This window comes from Thalassophryne amazonica, chromosome 1 (assembly GCF_902500255.1).
Source record: "Thalassophryne amazonica chromosome 1, fThaAma1.1, whole genome shotgun sequence".
NCBI lineage: Eukaryota > Metazoa > Chordata > Actinopteri > Batrachoidiformes > Batrachoididae > Thalassophryne > Thalassophryne amazonica.
In genome coordinates, this window is record NC_047103.1 from 62,605,411 (window position 1) to 62,623,335 (window position 17,925).

Consider the following 17,925-nt stretch of genomic DNA (forward strand, 5'->3'; position numbering starts at 1 on the left):
CCCACCCACCATATACAGATACACTTCTGATGGTCGAGTCCAGGAAGTAACTGAAGGCCCAACAATTTGTGTTAATCGAAGACCATCACAAACCCAGACATTCTGATTTCTTGCTCATCTCCAGTTTTGCTCATAATTTACATTCCCTGGTGGAATTTTTGATCATTTTTGTGGGCCATTTTTCAGAGAATATTAATAACACAAAAACTTTTTTTTCACTCATGGTTAGTGGTTGGGTTAAGCCATTTATTGTCAAACATCTGTGTTTACTCTTTTTAAATCATAATGACAACAGAAACTACCCAGATGACCATGATCAAAAGTTTACATACCCCTGTTCTTAATACCTTGTATAGCCTCCTAACATCAAAGACAGCTTGGAGTCTTTTGTGGTAGTTGTGGACGAGGCTCTTTATTTTCTCTGATGGTAAAGCTGCCCATTCTTCTCAGTGAAAAGCCTCCAGTTCCTGTAAATTCCTGGGTTGTTTTGCATGAACTGCACATACGAGATCTGCCCAGAGTGGCTCAATGATACTGAGATCAGGAGACTGAGATGACCCCTCCAGAACTTTCACTTTATTCTGCTGTAGCTAATGACAGGTCAACTTGGTCTTGTGTTTTGATCGTTGTCATGTTGGAACGTCCAAACAAATCCCATGTGCAGCTTCCAGTCTGATGAGTGCAAATTTTCCTCCAGTATTTTCTGACATGCTGAATTCATCCTGACATCAATTTTGACCAAAGTTTCCTCTGTCTTTGTAGCTCACACATCCCCAAAACATCAGTGATCCACCTTTGTGTTTCACAATAGGAAAGGTGTACCTTTCGTCATAGGCATTGTTGACTTGTGTCCAAATGTAAATGTAAATGTTGATGGTTGTGGCCAAAAAGTTCAATTTCGGTCTCATCACTCCAGATAACTTTGTGCTGTTTCAACCTGGTCTCACTGCAAGTCGTGATTCAGCAGCACGAAATATATATTAATCTATTGGTTTGTGATATTGTGACAAAAAGCACCTCATTTCCGTCACAGCAGCACAAATTCATTCTAATTCAGTCCGTGATGGGTGCACAAAATTAAAAGTGAAGTGGGGGGGGGGGGGGGGGGGGGGGTCGGGTGGTTATGGTTAGGGTTGGGGGGAAGGAGTAAGATTATGTTATGGTTAAAGTTAGGGTTGGGGGTGGGAGTAGGGTTAGGAATAGTGAGTTAAAAAAAGCCCTATGATGAAAATTTGACTCATTTTGTCACGGGAGCACGAAAAAAAAAAAAAAAACATGAGACTGGGCTGGCTGTATTGGTGTATTTTAAGTTGGATACTTTGTGGCATTTGCATAGTAATGGGAGGGCGCTGCCACCGCTCAAGAACAGCCGGAGGTGACAGCTGTCACAGTGATGAGTGACAGCCAATATCACCAATGACCAGGTCATCAACCACTCTATACAAGCCGGACGACATCTCCACCTCGTCGCTGAGATATCGTCTACCTACGAGGTAAATTCTCAGCCATTGTTGTGCTGACGCACGTTACTTGTTTCGTGTTTGTTGAACTGTTTGCAGGTGTCTTGCTCGCTACTTTCAGCTGGAGGCTGGGTTCGCGGATGGTGGGGGAGTGACGCACTTCACTCCTCACTCCGAACTTCAATAAGTAGGAATACAGACTCTGCATAAACTGTGTACTTGAGGTGGAGGTGTCTTTCCCACCGTAACAGAAACTATTGTTCCAGCTGACTGTTTATTGGGTGTGTTTCCACACACTCATTATATCTGTTTCTCTGCTTCCTGCCAGCAGTACCAGATCTGACAGTCAGAGATGGTGACCACCTGGGGACTCAGGACTTGGCGGCTCCAGTATCCTTCGGGTTCGGTGGCAGTGGAAATCATGTGAGATCCGGTTCTTCTCGGGACGGACGTCTCCTACCCTCGAGCCTGCCCACACGTCACTTTGTACATTTTGATTGTAACCCAAATTCTGTGTTTGTCTGTATTCTCGTTATGCACATTTCACAACAGTAAAGTGTTGTATTTTGGCTCATCTATTGTCCGTTCATTTACGCCCCCTGTTGTGGGTCCGTGTCGTTGCACTTTCCCAACAGGATATCTCGGCCAATCGTCATGGATTCCGAGGGGCAGCAACCATCGAGTGAACGACCAATGGAAGAGCAGGGTGCACAGGCATCAGTGGGATGCGTGGTAGGTGAGTTGCAGCAAATCCTCACCGCCTTCACTGCTCGGTTAGATTTTATGACCGAGCAGAACGTAATACTCAATCGCAGGATGGAGGCTCTCACCGCGCAGGTGGAAGCGCGCGCACAGGGCGCAGCTGCAGCTCCTCCTCCTGCTGTCCTGATGCCGAATACAGACGTTCCTGTGGTCGTTCAACGAACCCCCCCACCATCCCCTGAAGCATTCATAAGCCCCCCGGAACCGTACGGGGGCTGTGTGGAGACGTGCGCAGACTTTTTAATGCAGTGTTCGCTCGTCTTTGCACAGCGTCCCGTGATGTATGTGTCAGACTCCAGTCGGGTGGCTTATGTAATTAATTTGCTTCAAGATGAGGCACGCGCCTGGGCTACGGCGCTGTGGGAACAGAACTCACGGCTCCTATTGACGTATTCTGGGTTTGTGAGGGAGTTCAGAACAGTATTTGATCATCCAAACAGAGGCGAGACCGCTTCAACAGCGCTGCTGTCAATGAGAGAGGGGCGTTGGAGTGCAGCTGAGTATGCGGTCGACTTCCGCATCGCGGCTGCGAGGTCCGGCTGGAATACCGGTGCACTCCGCGCCGCCTTCGTAAACGGACTGTTGTCAGTCCTGAAGGAGCATCTGGTGGCTAAGGATGAGCCGCGGGATTTAGATGGGCTTATTGATCTAGTCATACGATTAGACAATCGGCTAGAGGAACGCCGTCGGGAGCAAGACGAAGGACGTGGCCGGGTACGCGCCGTCACTCTCCCTTCCGGGTCCAAAAAGGTTCTGCCCTCCCCACGCTCCACTGCCTCAGCACTCCGTGTGGTGACAGCTCCCCCTGCTGACGATGCTATGGACACGAGCAGGGCTAAAGTCAGAGCAACTAACAGACAAAGGAGACTGGCCCGCGGGGAGTGCTTTGTCTGCGGCTCAAGCGAGCATCAGCAGAGAGACTGCCCCAAACGGTTAAACACCAATGCCCGCTCTTAGAAACTGGGCTAAGGCTGGGCCAAGAAATTCACGTGGGACAAACCCGTCTTTCTGCATGGCTCCCAGTTATGATCCTGAGTGGGTATCTAACCCTTGAAGCCCCAGCACTGGTGGACATGGGGTCAGAAGGGAATCTGCTGGACAGCAGATGGGCAAGGGAAGTAGGGCTCCCTCTAGTGGCGCTCCCTTCACCATTGAAGGTGCGGGCACTAGATGGCACCCTTCTCCCTTTAATCACACACAAGACACTACCAGTTACTCTGGTGGTGTCTGGGAATCATCGGGATGAGATTGAGTTTTATGTGACTCCTTCTACCTCCCGCATGATTTTGGGCTTCCCATGGATGATTAAACACAATCCCCGGATTGATTGGCCGTCTGGGGTTGTGGCTCAGTGGAGCGAAACCTGTCACCAGGAATGTCTAGGATCCTCGGTTCCGCCCGGTTTGACCGCTGACGAGGAGGTTAAAGTCCCCCCCAAATCTTGCGGTGGTGCCTGAGGAGTACCACGATCTCGCTGACGTCTTCAGCAAAGATCTGGCACTTACTCTTCCCCCGCACCATCCGTACGATTGCGCCATTGATCTGATCTCGGGCGTTGAGTACCCGTCCAGCCGGCTGGACAACCTCTCACGTCCGGAACGCGAATCAATGGAGACTTACATCTGGGACTCGTTAGCTGCCGGGCTGATCCGGAACTCCACCTCGCCGATGGGTGCAGGTTTCTTTTTTGTGGACAAGAAAGACGGCGGCCTCCGTCCATGCATTGACTACAGGGGACTGAACGAGATTACGGTTCACAACCGATACCCTCTACCCCTGTTAGATTCGGTGTTCACGCCCCTGCATGGAGCCCAAATATTCACAAAACTCGATCTTAGGAATGAGTACCACCTGGTTCGGATCCGGAAGGGAGACGAGTGGAAGACGGCATTTAACACCCCATTAGGTCACTTTGAGTACCTGGTCATGCCGTTCAACCTCACCAACGCCCCCGCGACGTTTCAGGCCTTGGTAAATGATGTTTTGCGGGACTTCCTGCACCAATTCGTCTTCGTATACCTAGACGATATTCTCATCTTTTCCCCGGATCCTGAGACCCATGTCCAGCATGTACGTCAGGTCCTGCAGCGGTTGTTGGAGAACCGGCTGTTTGTGAAGGGCGAGAAGTGCGAGTTCCACCGCACTTCTTTGTCCTTCCTGGGGTTCATAATCTCCTCCAACTCCGTCGCCCCTGATCCGGCCAAGGTTGCGGCGGTGAGAAATTGGCCCCAAACAACAAGCCGTAGGAAGCTGCAACAGTTCCTTGGCTTTGCAAATTTCTACAGGAGGTTCATTAAGGGCTATAGTCAGGTCGTTAGCCCCCTGACAGCTCTGACCTCCTCCAAAGTACCATTTACCTGGTCGGATCGGTGCGAGGCCGCATTTAGGGAGTTGAAACGCCAGTTTTCGACTGCACCATTTCTGGTGCAGCCCGATCCTAGCCGCCAGTTTGTGGTAGAAGTGGATGCCTCGGACTCAGGGGTAGGAGCCGTGCTGTCCCAGAGCGGGGAGTCCGATCAGGTTCTCCATCCTTGTGCCTATTTTTCACGCAGGTTAACCCCAGCTGAGCGGAACTATGACGTGGGCAATCGGGAACTCCTCGCGGTGAAAGAGGCTCTTGAGGAGTGGAGACATCTGTTAGAGGGAGCCGCAGTACCATTTATGGTTTTCACGGACCACCGGAACCTGGAGTATATCAGGACCGGCCAAGCGGCTGAACCCCAGGCAAGCCCGCTGGTCATTGTTCTTCGGGCGTTTTGACTTCCAGATCACCTACCGCCCCGGGGACCAAGAACCAAAGATCGGATGCCCTGTCCTGGGTTCACGAAGTCGAAGTCAAAACAGAGCTGTCGGATCCGCCGGAATCCATCCTACCTGAGTCCACTATCATGGCCACCCTCACCTGGGACGTGGAGAAGACCGTCCGGGAGGCCCTGGCACGGAACCCGGACCCAGGTAACGGACCGAAGAACTGCCTCTACGTCCCACCTGAGGCCAGAGCTGCCGTCCTGGACTTCTGTCACGGTTCCAAGCTCTCCTGTCATCCAGGGGTGCGAAGGACCGTGGCAGTGGTCCGGCAGCGCTTCTGGTGGGCGTCCATGGAAGCCGACATCTGGGACTATGTCCAGGCCTGTATCACCTGCGCCAGGGGTAAAGCTGACCATCAACGGGCACAGGGACTCTTCCAGCCGTTACCTGTGCCCCATCGTCCCACATCGGCCTGGACTTAATCACGGGCCTCCCGCCGTCCCGGGGCATGACTACCATCCTCACGATAGTGGACCGGTTCTCCAAGGCGGCCCACTTCGTGGCCCTCCCGAAGCTCCCTACGGCCCAGGAGACAGCAGACCTCCTGGTCCACCACGTCGTGCGTCTGCATGGGATACCTGCTGACATCGTCTCGGATCGAGGTCCCCAGTTCTCCTCTCAAGTCTGGAGGAGTTTCTACCGAGAACTGGGGGCCACCGTGAGCCTCTCGTCTGGGTATCACCCGCAGACCAACGGACAGGCAGAATGGGCCAACCAAGAACTGGAGCAAACCTTACGCTGTGTGACGTCCACGCACCCGACGGCCTGGAGTGAACATCTGGCCTGGATCAAGTACGCGCATAACAGCCAGGTGTCTTCTGCCACTGGCCTCTCCCCGTTTGAGGTGTGTCTGGGGTACCAGCCCACATTGTTTCCCGTGGTGGAGGGAGAGGTCGGTGTGCCCTCGGTCCAGGCCCACCTGCGGAGATGCCGTCGGGTGTGGCGCACCGCCCGTTCTGCCCTGTTGAAAGTCCGGATGAGGGCTAAAGCCCATGTAGATCACCGGCGTTCCCCGGCCCCTGCATACCAGCCCGGCAGGAGGTATGGCTCTCCACGAAAGACGTTCCTCTACAAGTGGACTCACCAAAACTTAAAGACAGATACATTGGACCATTTAAGATCCTCAAAGTCATCAGTCCTGCCGCAGTGAAGATGGGAGCTGCAGCTTCACTGCGGATCCACCTGGTTTTTCATGTCTCCAGAGTTAAACCATATCGCACCTCACCCCTCTGTGCTCCCGGACTGGCGCCACCTCCTGCTCGGATTATCGATGGCGAGCCGGCTTGGACTGTGTGTCGGCTCCTGGACGTATGCCGGAAGGGCCGGGGTTTCCAGTACTTGGTGGACTGGGAGGGGTACGGACCTGAGGAACGCTCCTGGGTGAAGAGGAGCTTCATCCTGGACCCGACCCTCCTGGGCGATTACTACAACTGTCATCCCGACAAGCCTGGTCGGGCAGGGGAGGCGCCCGTTGAGGGGGGGGTCCTGTTGTGTGGGCCGCTGAAGAGGAGGTACTGCTGGCCCACTACCAAAGGGCGCCCTGCCTGAAGTGCTGGCTTCAGGCACAGGAGGGCGCTGCCGCCGCTCAAGAACAGCCGGAGGTGACAGCTGTCACTCATCACTGTGACAGCTGTCACCAATCACCAGGTCATCAACCACTCTATACAAGCCGGACGACATCTCCACCTCGTCGCCGAGATATCGTCTACCTACGAGGTAAATTCTCAGCCCTTGTTGTGCTGATGCATGTTACTTGTTTTCGTGTTTGTTGAACTGTTTGGACGTGTCTTGCTCGTTACTTTCAGCTAGAGGCTGGGTTTGCGGATGGTGGGGGAGTGACGCACTTCACTCCTCACTCCGAACTTCAATAAGTAGGAATACAGACTCTGCATAAACTGTGTACTTGAGGTGGAGGTGTCTTTCCCACCGTAATAGAAACTATTGTTCCAGCTGACTGTTTACTGGGTGTGTTTCCACACACTCATTATATCTGTTTCTCTGTTTCCTGCCAGCAGTACCAGATCCGACAGTCGGAGACGGTGACCACCTGGGGACTCAGGACTTGGTGGCTCCAGTATCCTTCGGGTTCGGTGGCAGTGGAAATCGTGTGGGATCCGGTTCTTCTCGGGACGGACGTCTCCTACCCTCGAGCCTGCCCACACGTCACTTTGTACATTTTGATTGTAACCCAAATTCTGTGTTTGTCTGTATTCTCGTTGTGCACATTTCACAACAGTAAAGTGTTGTATTTTGGCTCATCTATTGTCCGTTCATTTATGCCCCCTGTTGTGGGTCCGTGTCGTTGCACTTTCCCAACATTTCTTCTGGCAACTCAACCATGCAGCCCATTTTTCTTCAAGTGCATCCTTATTGTGCATCATGAAACAGCCACACCACTTTTTTTCAGAGAGTCCTGTATTTCAGCTGAAGTTATTTGTTGGTTTTTGCTTTGCATCCCAAACAATTTTCCTGACAGTTGTTGCTGAAATTTATGTTGGTCTACCTCATGGGTGGGCAATTAATTTTTACAAGGGGCCACATAGGGAACCTGAATTATGTCCGAGGGCCACACCATCGATAACCCGGCTGTCTCCATTACAAATTTTACAAATAATTACCTATTTAATAGCTTTTATGGGTAATTTTTATTCTTGTAATAATATGTAAATATTTAAATATACCTAAATAAGCCTCTCTAATGATTTACAACACACAAGCTTGACATTTTTAATATATGTAATAATAATGACAGACCTCGTGAGGGCCGGACAGAGACATGCAAAGGGCCGCATGTGGCCCCCGGGCCGCAGTTTGCCCAGGTCTGGTCTACCTGAATGTGGTTTTGTTTCCCTCATTTCCCACTTTTTGATTAGACTTTGAACACAGCTAATTGCCATTATTAGGTCCTTGGATATTTTTTATATCTCTTTCCTGTTTTATATAGTTCAGTTACAGGATCCCATTTAGGATCTGTGGACCCAACCCCTCCCCTCCCCAGCCAGCCTCCTGTCTTGGACACCAGCATGGACTCCCAAAATTTCCTGTATATTTGTATTGTCAAGTGTGTCGGTGGAATGGCCCAAGCAGAGGGTCACCCCTTTGAGTCTGGTCTACTTGATGTTTCTTTGTCAAATCATCAGAGGGAGATTTTCCTTACCACTGTCACCTGTGTGCTTGCTCTAGGGTTGGTAAATATAGCGGCTGCACTCTCCGTTGTGTTGTTATGACTCAACCCATTCGCTCCCCTCAGGACGCGAACTCACGATCCTTGGCATGGAAGTCGGACTCTCTAACCAGAAGGCTAAAACCCAGGGCTCTGGCCTTGGGAGTGAGGTTTACTAGCTGCATCTGCACAGCGACAGCTGCTGGCCTCTGTTACATAAAGTTAGACCTTACTTGTGTGACGCGCCTTGAGGCAGCTTTGTTGTGATTTGGTGCTATATAAAATAAATGAATTACATTTAATTACCTTTTCCCGAAGATCCTGTGACAATTCTTTGGCTTTCCTCCATGACTCAAGAAACCAGAAACATCAGTACAGCAGTGGATGAAAGATGCAAGGGTCTGTCATAGGGATGGGTATGGAGAACCAGTTCTTTTCGAGAATCGTTAAGAAATGATTTGATCAACCTACATCAATTGAATTGAACTGAATTGAAATTATTATCCACTGCTTTTCAGAAGTGGCAAGTCTACTTTTTAACCCCTCTCAAAGCAATTTAAAGATGTCAATCATGAGTCACTTTTGTGTGGATTAAAGTCACTAACTGGGAGGGACTCTTGTCTTGTTACAGGTAAGAAACAAGAATCATGCTCCGTTCCATTCACACCACTCCACACGCTGCACCCCTCTCTGCCAAATCAAGTTAGAGTCCGGTCAGAATTAATAATTTCAAAGCGAATTGGCGTTTTAAATCAAATGACACCTCTTTCTAAATGTTGTAATACAAACAATAATCTACAACTGACTAAAACACTTTTTTCCCCTCCCAAAATGAGAGGTCCTGCGTTATTTATGAATGACATTGATGCTGACGTGCAGCGTAGCTGGCTGAGCTCAGCCCAGAGGCTATGTATGGAGTTACATTTGTGCGTTGAAGGAAATGCTTTTGACAAAAACTACAGATTTTGTTCATTTCTATTTATGTCCAGAGATCAAGGATACAGTAACCAATTTCATATTTATTTACTTTAAGACTCAATAAAAGGTTGTTGACATAGAAAACCTGTAAAGCCTACTTTTAGTACACATTCACAAGAGATATTGATAAGGGAATCGATAAGGAATTGGATGGATAAGCGGAATCGATAATGACATCGATATCGATAAAATCTTATCAATACCCATCCCTAGGCTTTCAGGAGCCCAGAAAGTCACTGACTTTTTATACACACCCTGATTATAAGCAAACAGATCACAGGTGAGGATGGTTACATTTAGTAGCCATTTAAACCTGTTTGTGTCAACTTGTGTGTATGTTGCCAGGCCAAAATCACCAGGGTATGCAAACTTTTTATCAGGGTCATTTGGTTAGTTTCTGTTGTCACGATTTAAAAAGAGTAAACACAGTTGTTTGACAATAAATGGCTTCACACAACCACCATGAGTGAAAAAAAGTTTTGTGTTATCATTCACATTCTTTGAGAAATGGCCAAAAAATCAAAAATTCTGCCAGGGTATGTAAACAAGCACAACTGTACGAGGTCTGTTAGAAAAGTATCCAACCTTTTTATTTTTTCAAAAACCTGATGGATTTGAATCACGTGTGCTTGCATGAGCCAACCTTGAACCTTCGTGTGCATGCGTGATTTTTTCACGCCTGTTGGTTGCGTCATTTGCTTGTAAGCAGCCTTTGTATGAGGATGGGTGGAGTCTCTCGTCATTTTTTCTTTGCAAGGGAATGGCGGAACGACTGGAGCAGCACGACTGCATCACATTTTGTCAGAAACTGGGCGACAGCCAGGTGGAAACCATCTGGATTATTCAGATGGCTTTTGGTGATGATCCTCTGGGCATCACACAGATTAAGGAGTGGTACAACCGGTTTAAAGACAGCCGCACAACGGTGGAGAGCGAGTCACGCTCCGATCGGCATCAGCACGCTGAAATGACCGGATCATTCCAAAGTGAATGCTGTGGTGATGCGGGACCGTCGTGTGACTATCCGAGAAGTTGTGGAAGAGGTGGACATCAGCACTTTTTCGGCACATTCCTCTGTGACAGAAGATTTGGCCATGAAAAGAGTTGCAGCGAAATTCATGCTGATGGCTTTGGCACAAAGCTGATGGCGCAGCAAAAGCGCCACCGTGTTGAAGCCTCACAGGACATGTTGTGACATGCCCAGCTATTCCACAATTTCTTGGATAGTCACACGACTGAAAAGCCATCAAAAGCCATCTGAATCTTCCGAATGGTGGAAGAGCTGGGCATGTTACAACATGTCCTGTGAGACTTCAACACGGAGGCGCTTTTGTTCCACCATCAGCTTCGTGCCGATAAATTTCGCTGCAACTCTTTTCATGGCAAAATCTTCTGTCACAGTGGAATGTGCTGAAAAAGTGCTGATGTCCACCTCTTCCACAATTTCTCGGATAGTCACACGACGGTCCCACATCACCACAGCGTTCACTTTGGAAATGATCTCGTCATTTCAGCGTGTTGATGGCCAACCAGAGCGTGGCTCGCTCTCCACCGTTGTGCGGACGTCTTTAAACCGGTTGTACCGCTCCTTAATCTGTGTGATGCCCAGAGGATCATCACCGAAAGCCATCTGAATAATCCGAATGGTTTCCACCTGGCTGTTGCCCAGTTTCTGACAAAATTTGATGCAGTCGCGCTGCTCCAGTTGTTCCGCTATTTTCCTTGCAAAGAAAATCCGACGAGAGACTACACCCATCCTCACACAAAGGCTGCTTACAAGCAAATGACGCAACCGACAGGCATGAAAAAACTCACACATGCGCACTAAGGTTCAAGGTTGGCTCATGCAAGCACACGTGATTCAAATCCATCAGGTTTTTGCAAAAAATAAAAAGGTAGGATACTTTTCTAACAGACCTCGTATATGCTGCCATCAGGGTATCCATTGATTTCACAAAGATCACAGCATTATCTGCAAAGTCAAGGTCAGTTAATCTGTTTTTGCAAATGGTGTCTAAGCCATTGGTTTCCACAAACTACCAAAAATCCAGCTCATGCAGTCACTAACAAATACAAGAGACAAATAAATACCACAAAATAAATCCAACAAAAAGTTGTCAGAAATCCACAACAGCAAAATGTTCAAATATTTACATATAAAGTAAAATGCCAGTGGTTCCATACTATATAACATGTGATTATTATCGCATATTGAGTACACTCATGTGATCAGAGTGGATATGTTGCTGTACAACAGCATTTGGGTTTATTTCGTTGTCTTTCTGGATATTCGAGTATTGGTAGCACTCCATGCAAACTGCAGGTTTTCACTTCAATCAGTCGTAAGTGCAGATTTTAACATTCATTGCACTTGTACAACATCATCTTGAATTCAAACTACTGCTGGTAGCTGCATCCATTAGGGTTTACCAGTTTGTCTCAAATTCCCCCTACAGAGAACTGAAAGCTTTAATGCCTCTATTGCATTGAATTACAAACAAATTGTCTCTCCTCCAGTGTAAACCAAATGCTTTTCAGTACTCATAAACAACCAGATAGAGTACTATTCTGTTGCCTTTAACATGCTGCCACATTCAGTGCTGTGTTAGGGTGACAGAAGCCCAAGGCAAAGTTAGAAAGCACTAAATATACACCATTATGGTTAATAGATTGAACGAAATCCACTTGGAGATTATCTATTGAAACACTGTCAAACAGGAACAATGCATGCCGTCGCAGTTCCCAAACACTCTGCATTACTGTAAACCCGTATACCTTGGTGTGTGAGAAAAAGACAGACACAGGGAATAAGGAAACAAATAGGGCTAAAAATAAATATGGGGTGAAGATAACCTGAGGGAAAGGCGAGTGGTTTTAAGTAAATGTTTATTCTGCTCAGCATGTCTTACCTGTATAACGTATAACTTAAATGCCATGTCTGAATACAATTCAGAGTGAGTAAGGATATGGGTAATGTTAGAATGTTAATGGTTTTCCAATAATTACCACTATCAGTGGACTTTAATCCATCATTCCTGGCACTTACAAACAAAAATGCACATCTGTTTATTTTCCAGTTGACAGGTGCAGCAGGTTCTGTGCAAGAAAGTCTACTCACTGTCCTACATAATCTTTGAGGTAATCTCCGCATTGAACCAGGACTGGTGTCATGCCAGTGGGGGGAGCATGGAAAAGACACCAAAGCGACTGCAAAAAGGGGAGAGATGTGAGAAAGTAAGTGTAGTGTCTGGAAAATTCTATGACTGCAGTAACTAAGGTTTCCTGCAGAGGCACTAAGTCATATAAAAGACTCTGACTCAAGCGCAGCCAGATGCAGAAGTAGAGTGGAATGCATGAGACAAGATGTTTGTTATTTCTGAAGTCCTGTAAATAAATGTAAATAGTTCCAGTGCAGCTCATTGTTTCTTCAAGCTTACAAAACTAAACTGAGTAGTACACCAGAGAAACTGGTGACGAGGAAATTGTATTTAAGTTTTGAAGAAGAGTTCTTTGTTGGCAAATGAAATCCTTTGAGACGAAGCAAACACATGGACAATGGTGACTGCGTTCAGAGGAGAAGACCTTCGATTTGACGACGCAGAGGAAGAATGTGATGCCTATACGGAACGGCTACAACAATTCTTCGTGGTAAATGGACTGAAATATGGTGACGAAAAGTCGAAAGCAGTGTTTTTGACTGTGGTCAGAAAACGAAGCCACATCCTGTTATGTTCACAGCTCAAACCATCTGAATGTAAGTTGACTGATTTAATAAGTCTCTCGCACACTCACTTTGTGCCAAAAATGAACTTTATCACTGAAAGATATGTTTAATACAATTCACTTTATTTTTCTTTTTTTTTCATTTATATAGCACCAAATTACAAAAAAAGTTGCCTCAAGGCGCTTCACACAACTAAGGTCTGACCTTACAACCCCTAGAACAAGTACACAGGCAACAGTGGTAAGGAAAAACTCCTCCTGATGATTTGAAGAATAAACCTCAAGCAGACCAGACTCAAAGGGGTGACCCTCTGCTTGGGTCATGCTATCGGCACAATACAGGAAATTATACAGGAAATTTGGAGAGATTTTGGGAGTCCATACTGGTGCACAAGACGGGAGGCCTGCAGAAGAAAAACACCCACTACCATCTCTGGATGTAGCCACACCTTAAACAGAGAGAGAGAGAGAGAGAAAAAGAATCAGGTTGGAGAAAGACAACAAATACAGTATAATTTATCAGCATTTAGCAACAAGAAAAAGAGAAAAAACACTAAGGTGATTGCCGGCCACTAGCCCTAAGCTTCACTAAAAGACCCAGACTTCAGATAAAGTTGAGGCTGATGCCCACTCTGTTTCCTAATAAAATTCATTTAAAAGGGTAGAAAGCAAAGTAACATACTATGCCAGTATGCTAGCCATACAAAAGGGAAAATTGTTGTGAAAGTGTCGTGACACGGACCCACAACAGGGGGCGGTAATGAACGGACAACGGATAAGCCAAAAAGTAACAATTTAATGTTGTGAATCGCACAACGAAGTACAGACAATAACAATATGGTGGAATGTCAGTTATACACAAGGTGACGTGTGGGCAGGCTCGAAGATAGAAGACGTCTGGCGAGAGAAGAGCCGGATCCCACACAGCTTCCACCACCAACGGATCTGAAGAACACCGGAGCCGCCAAGCCCTGCGCCCCAGGTGGCCACTGTCTTCAGCAGTCAGACCCGGTACTGCTGGCAGAGAACAGAAACAGTATTGATGAGTGTGAGTTCGCACACTCAGTAATCCAACAGTCTGTGTTTAGTTAGGAGGGAGCAACTCCACCTCCAATCACACACTCGTGCAGCTCCTGTCTAACCACTTATCTGGTTGGGGTGTGAAGCAAAGCCGTCGCTGATCACACCAAACGCCAATCCCACAGATAAGGCAAACAACCACAGGAAAACGGCTGCAAGACATCAGACTATTATTCAGTTTTAAGTCAGCAGAGAAGTTACCTGAATGGTAGCTGTTTCTCGGCGAGGAGGTGGAGTTGCAGTCCGGCCTTTATGGAGATGGTGATGAGTTGACTGAGTGACAGCTGTCACTCCCAGTGGCTCCGGCGCCCCCTCGTGCTTGAAGCCCGCACTCCAAGCAGGGCACCATCTGGTGGTGGTGGGCCAGCAGTACCTCCTCTTCAGCGGCCCACACAACAAAATAAGTGCTTCTTAAGTCTGGACTTGAATGTCACCAAAGAATGACTGTTTTATTATTGTAGGGAAATCATTCCACAAAGCAGGTGCACGATAAGAGAAAGCTTTGTGACCCGCAGACTTTTTATTCACCCTACGGACACAAAGTAGTCCTGCACCTTGAGAACGCGGAGCCCGGGCCGGTACGTAGGGTTTAAGTAGTTCAGCTAAGTAGGGAGGGTATTGTCTGTGAATAATTTCATGGGTTAATAGCAGAACTTAAAAATCTGATCTCATAGGGACAGAAAGCTAGTGAAGAGATGCCAAAATGGGTGTAATGTGGTCAAACTTTCTGCTTCCTGTCAAAGGTCTGGCAGTGGTCCACCCCCCATTCCAATGCTACAGACATTCCCAGCCATCCGGCCGACCCTACGTGTCACACTGACCCTATCAAACAAACCCAGCCGTGTTATTATAATTAATCTCCCTTCTTGTGTGTGACCCCCTAAGTGAGCAAGGATAAAGTGTTGCATTAAAAGCAGGGCAGAAATGGCACGTGGCAGACTGCTGTGGGAGGCCGTGGCACACTGCTTTACCACAGCCTGCCCTGCAAACCCACCACCAGCTAGTGACCCTGAATCTAAATTGGTGAATGTTTTTACAAAATGTGTCAAAATAAAGTACATGCATTAAAATGGTAGGGCAGGGCCATCTTCAGTTTCAACATCATTCAATGTAGTAATGGGTATCAAGTTTGCAAAGCATATCCCACTATGCTTTTTATGGACATGTCTGCAGAAACAGGCCACAGTCTCAACCGGACAAATTTCCCTCCCTGCCACATAAACTGCACTATCATCATAGTGGACTTCCTGCACTAATTTCCTTGCTAAGCTACTGGATTCCACACCCATATTCATCATAAGCCTTGCAGGGTCTCTAATCACCTGTTCCATGGTCTGCTGTAAATTCTTAATGTTACCCTCCCTGTAGAGCTCTATCTATGTTTGCAGGCAAGATGGTGGCGCCTTCCCCAGTAGGGTGAAGGCTGTCTAGCATCAACAAGCCCCAAAACGAAGACCAGTTATCAATAAAACTAAAGCCTTGCTGTCTACAAAATTGCGTCAGCCACCTAATTAACGATGTCAGCCGGCTAAATACCTCATCATTTTCCCGGGAGGGGAGGGGTCCAGAGACTATTAATTGATGCTAACAAATCTTTCTGGCAAGGTCATAAGTCTTCGCTATGTCTAGTTTTTGTGACTTCAGATTGCTTCATTCTAACATCATTGGCGCTGACGTGAATAACTATGTGGCTGTATCTGGTGTCCTGTTTCTTTGTGGTCTACCCCTCTACAGTGTCAGCATCCTAAGATGAGAGGCAATGCCGGGAGCTCTGGCCCAAGGTATATATTTAACGTCAGCTGATGTTTGTAACCTGACTTTGCAACATTCCACGCGTTCCACGCCTCCTAAGCAACTACTTCAAGAACATGGAAAATACTCACATGAATATACTATCTGCTAAAAGCTTAGAATACTCTCTATCAACCAGTGTAATTACTTTTCTACATAACCACTTTCTCTTTGCCCAAATTTATCCCAGTGCTGGATAGGTTTTTGTTTCCCATCAGTGAAAAAATTGGGAGTCTTCTCTAGGCACCAGGGATGCACAGCTGGTCACACCTCTGCATCATTAGTGTAATGGTTACCTTTCAGGTTTTCTTTCAGCTTGAGGAAAAAAGAAAAGTCAGAAGCTGTAAGACACAGACTGCATAGCAGGTGTGGTAAGATCTCATAAAATATGAGCCGCTGCAATGTATCCTGTATTTGTCAACTTGTGCATGGATGAGCATTGTCATGTGGAAGAATAAGCGAAATGTTGTAATATTGTAAAATTGACATGTTCTATAAAGAAACTGCATGCATGCACATATCATTGTATGTCTGTCAACTTATCAAAACAAACGTGACACCAAAGAGGTTATATGTGAGACCCATGTTCATTGTAGTCATTACGAAGCCAGCGGAGTCGCGATTTCTCATCCCTGCTTAGCAAATATTGTGCAGTATCCACAGATTAAGACTCTGGACTTTGTCAAACCATCTATCAGCTGCCTTCAAGGGGTCAGAAATTTGTTTGTCTCCAGCTATCAACAAGGACTGGTCATTTTCAACAGTGGCTCTCTCTTCCTCCTTTGTCGGCACTAACGGTAGTTTCTGTAACAATGCAGCACACGCAAGCACAGCCAGCTCTTCTTTCTGCTTCTGTCCACTGGCGTACGTAGTCCTGGTTGTAACAGGCAATCCACGGAACTTACAAAAACGCTTTAAATTGCCAACTTTCCAGCGGTTGAAATGATCCAAATCACAGCACTCCTCACTGCTTTCTGCCACCATAGCTTGTGGATTGGTACTCGAAAAATTTAGCCTACCCATAATGCCCCGCGCGGCCTGAGATGCGCACTTCACTTATTCTTTTCCAGGGAGAACTCACTTCAAACATGCATGCAGATTTTGAAAATTGTCTATACAGTGAGGAAAATAAGTATTTGAACACAGTGTGATTTTGCAAGTTCTCCCACTCAGAAATCATGGAGTGGTCTGAAATTTTCATCTTAGGTTCATGTCCACTGTGAGAGACATAATCTAATAAAAAAAACAAAAAACAAAAAAAATCCGGAAATCACAATGTATGATTTTTTTAATAATATATTTGTATGTTACTGCTGCAAATAAGTATTTGATCCCCTACCAACCAGCAAGAATTCTGGCTCACACAGACCTGTTAATTTTTCTTTAAGAAGCCCTCTTATTCTGCACTCTTTAACTGTGTTAATTGCACCTGTTTGAACTTGTTACCTGCAGAAAGACACCTGTTCACACACTCAATCAATCACACTCCAACCTGTCCACGATAGTCAAGACAAAAGATCTGTCTAAGGACACCAGGGACAAAACTGTAGACCTGCACAAGACCGGGATGGACTACAGGACAACAGGCAAGCAGCTTGGTAGAAGACAACAACTGTTATAATTATTTATTAGAAAGTGGAAGAAACCCAAGGTCTCCCTCGGTCTGAGATTCCATGCAATATCTGACTTTGTGGGGTAAGGATGATTCTGAGAAAGCTCAGAACTACACAGGATGACCTGGTCAATGACCTGAAGAGAGCTGGGACCACAGTCACAAAGATTACATTAGTAACACATGATGCTGTCATGGTTTAAAATCCTGCAGGGCAGCAAGGTCCCCCTGCTCAAGGCAGCACATGTCCAGGCCCGTCTGAAGTTCACCAGTGACCATCTGGATGATCCAAAGGAGGCATGGGAGAAGGTCATGTGGTCAGATGAGACCAGAATAGAGCTTTTTGGAATCAACTCCACTTACCATGTTTAGAGGATGAGAACAACCCCAAGAAAACCATCCCAACCGCGAAGCATGGGGGTGGAAATGTCATACTCTGGGGTGCTCTTCTGCAAAAGGGACAGGACGACTGCACCATATTGAAGGGAGGATGGATGGGGTCATGTATTGCAGGATTTTGCCAAACAACCTCCTTCCCTCAGTAAGAG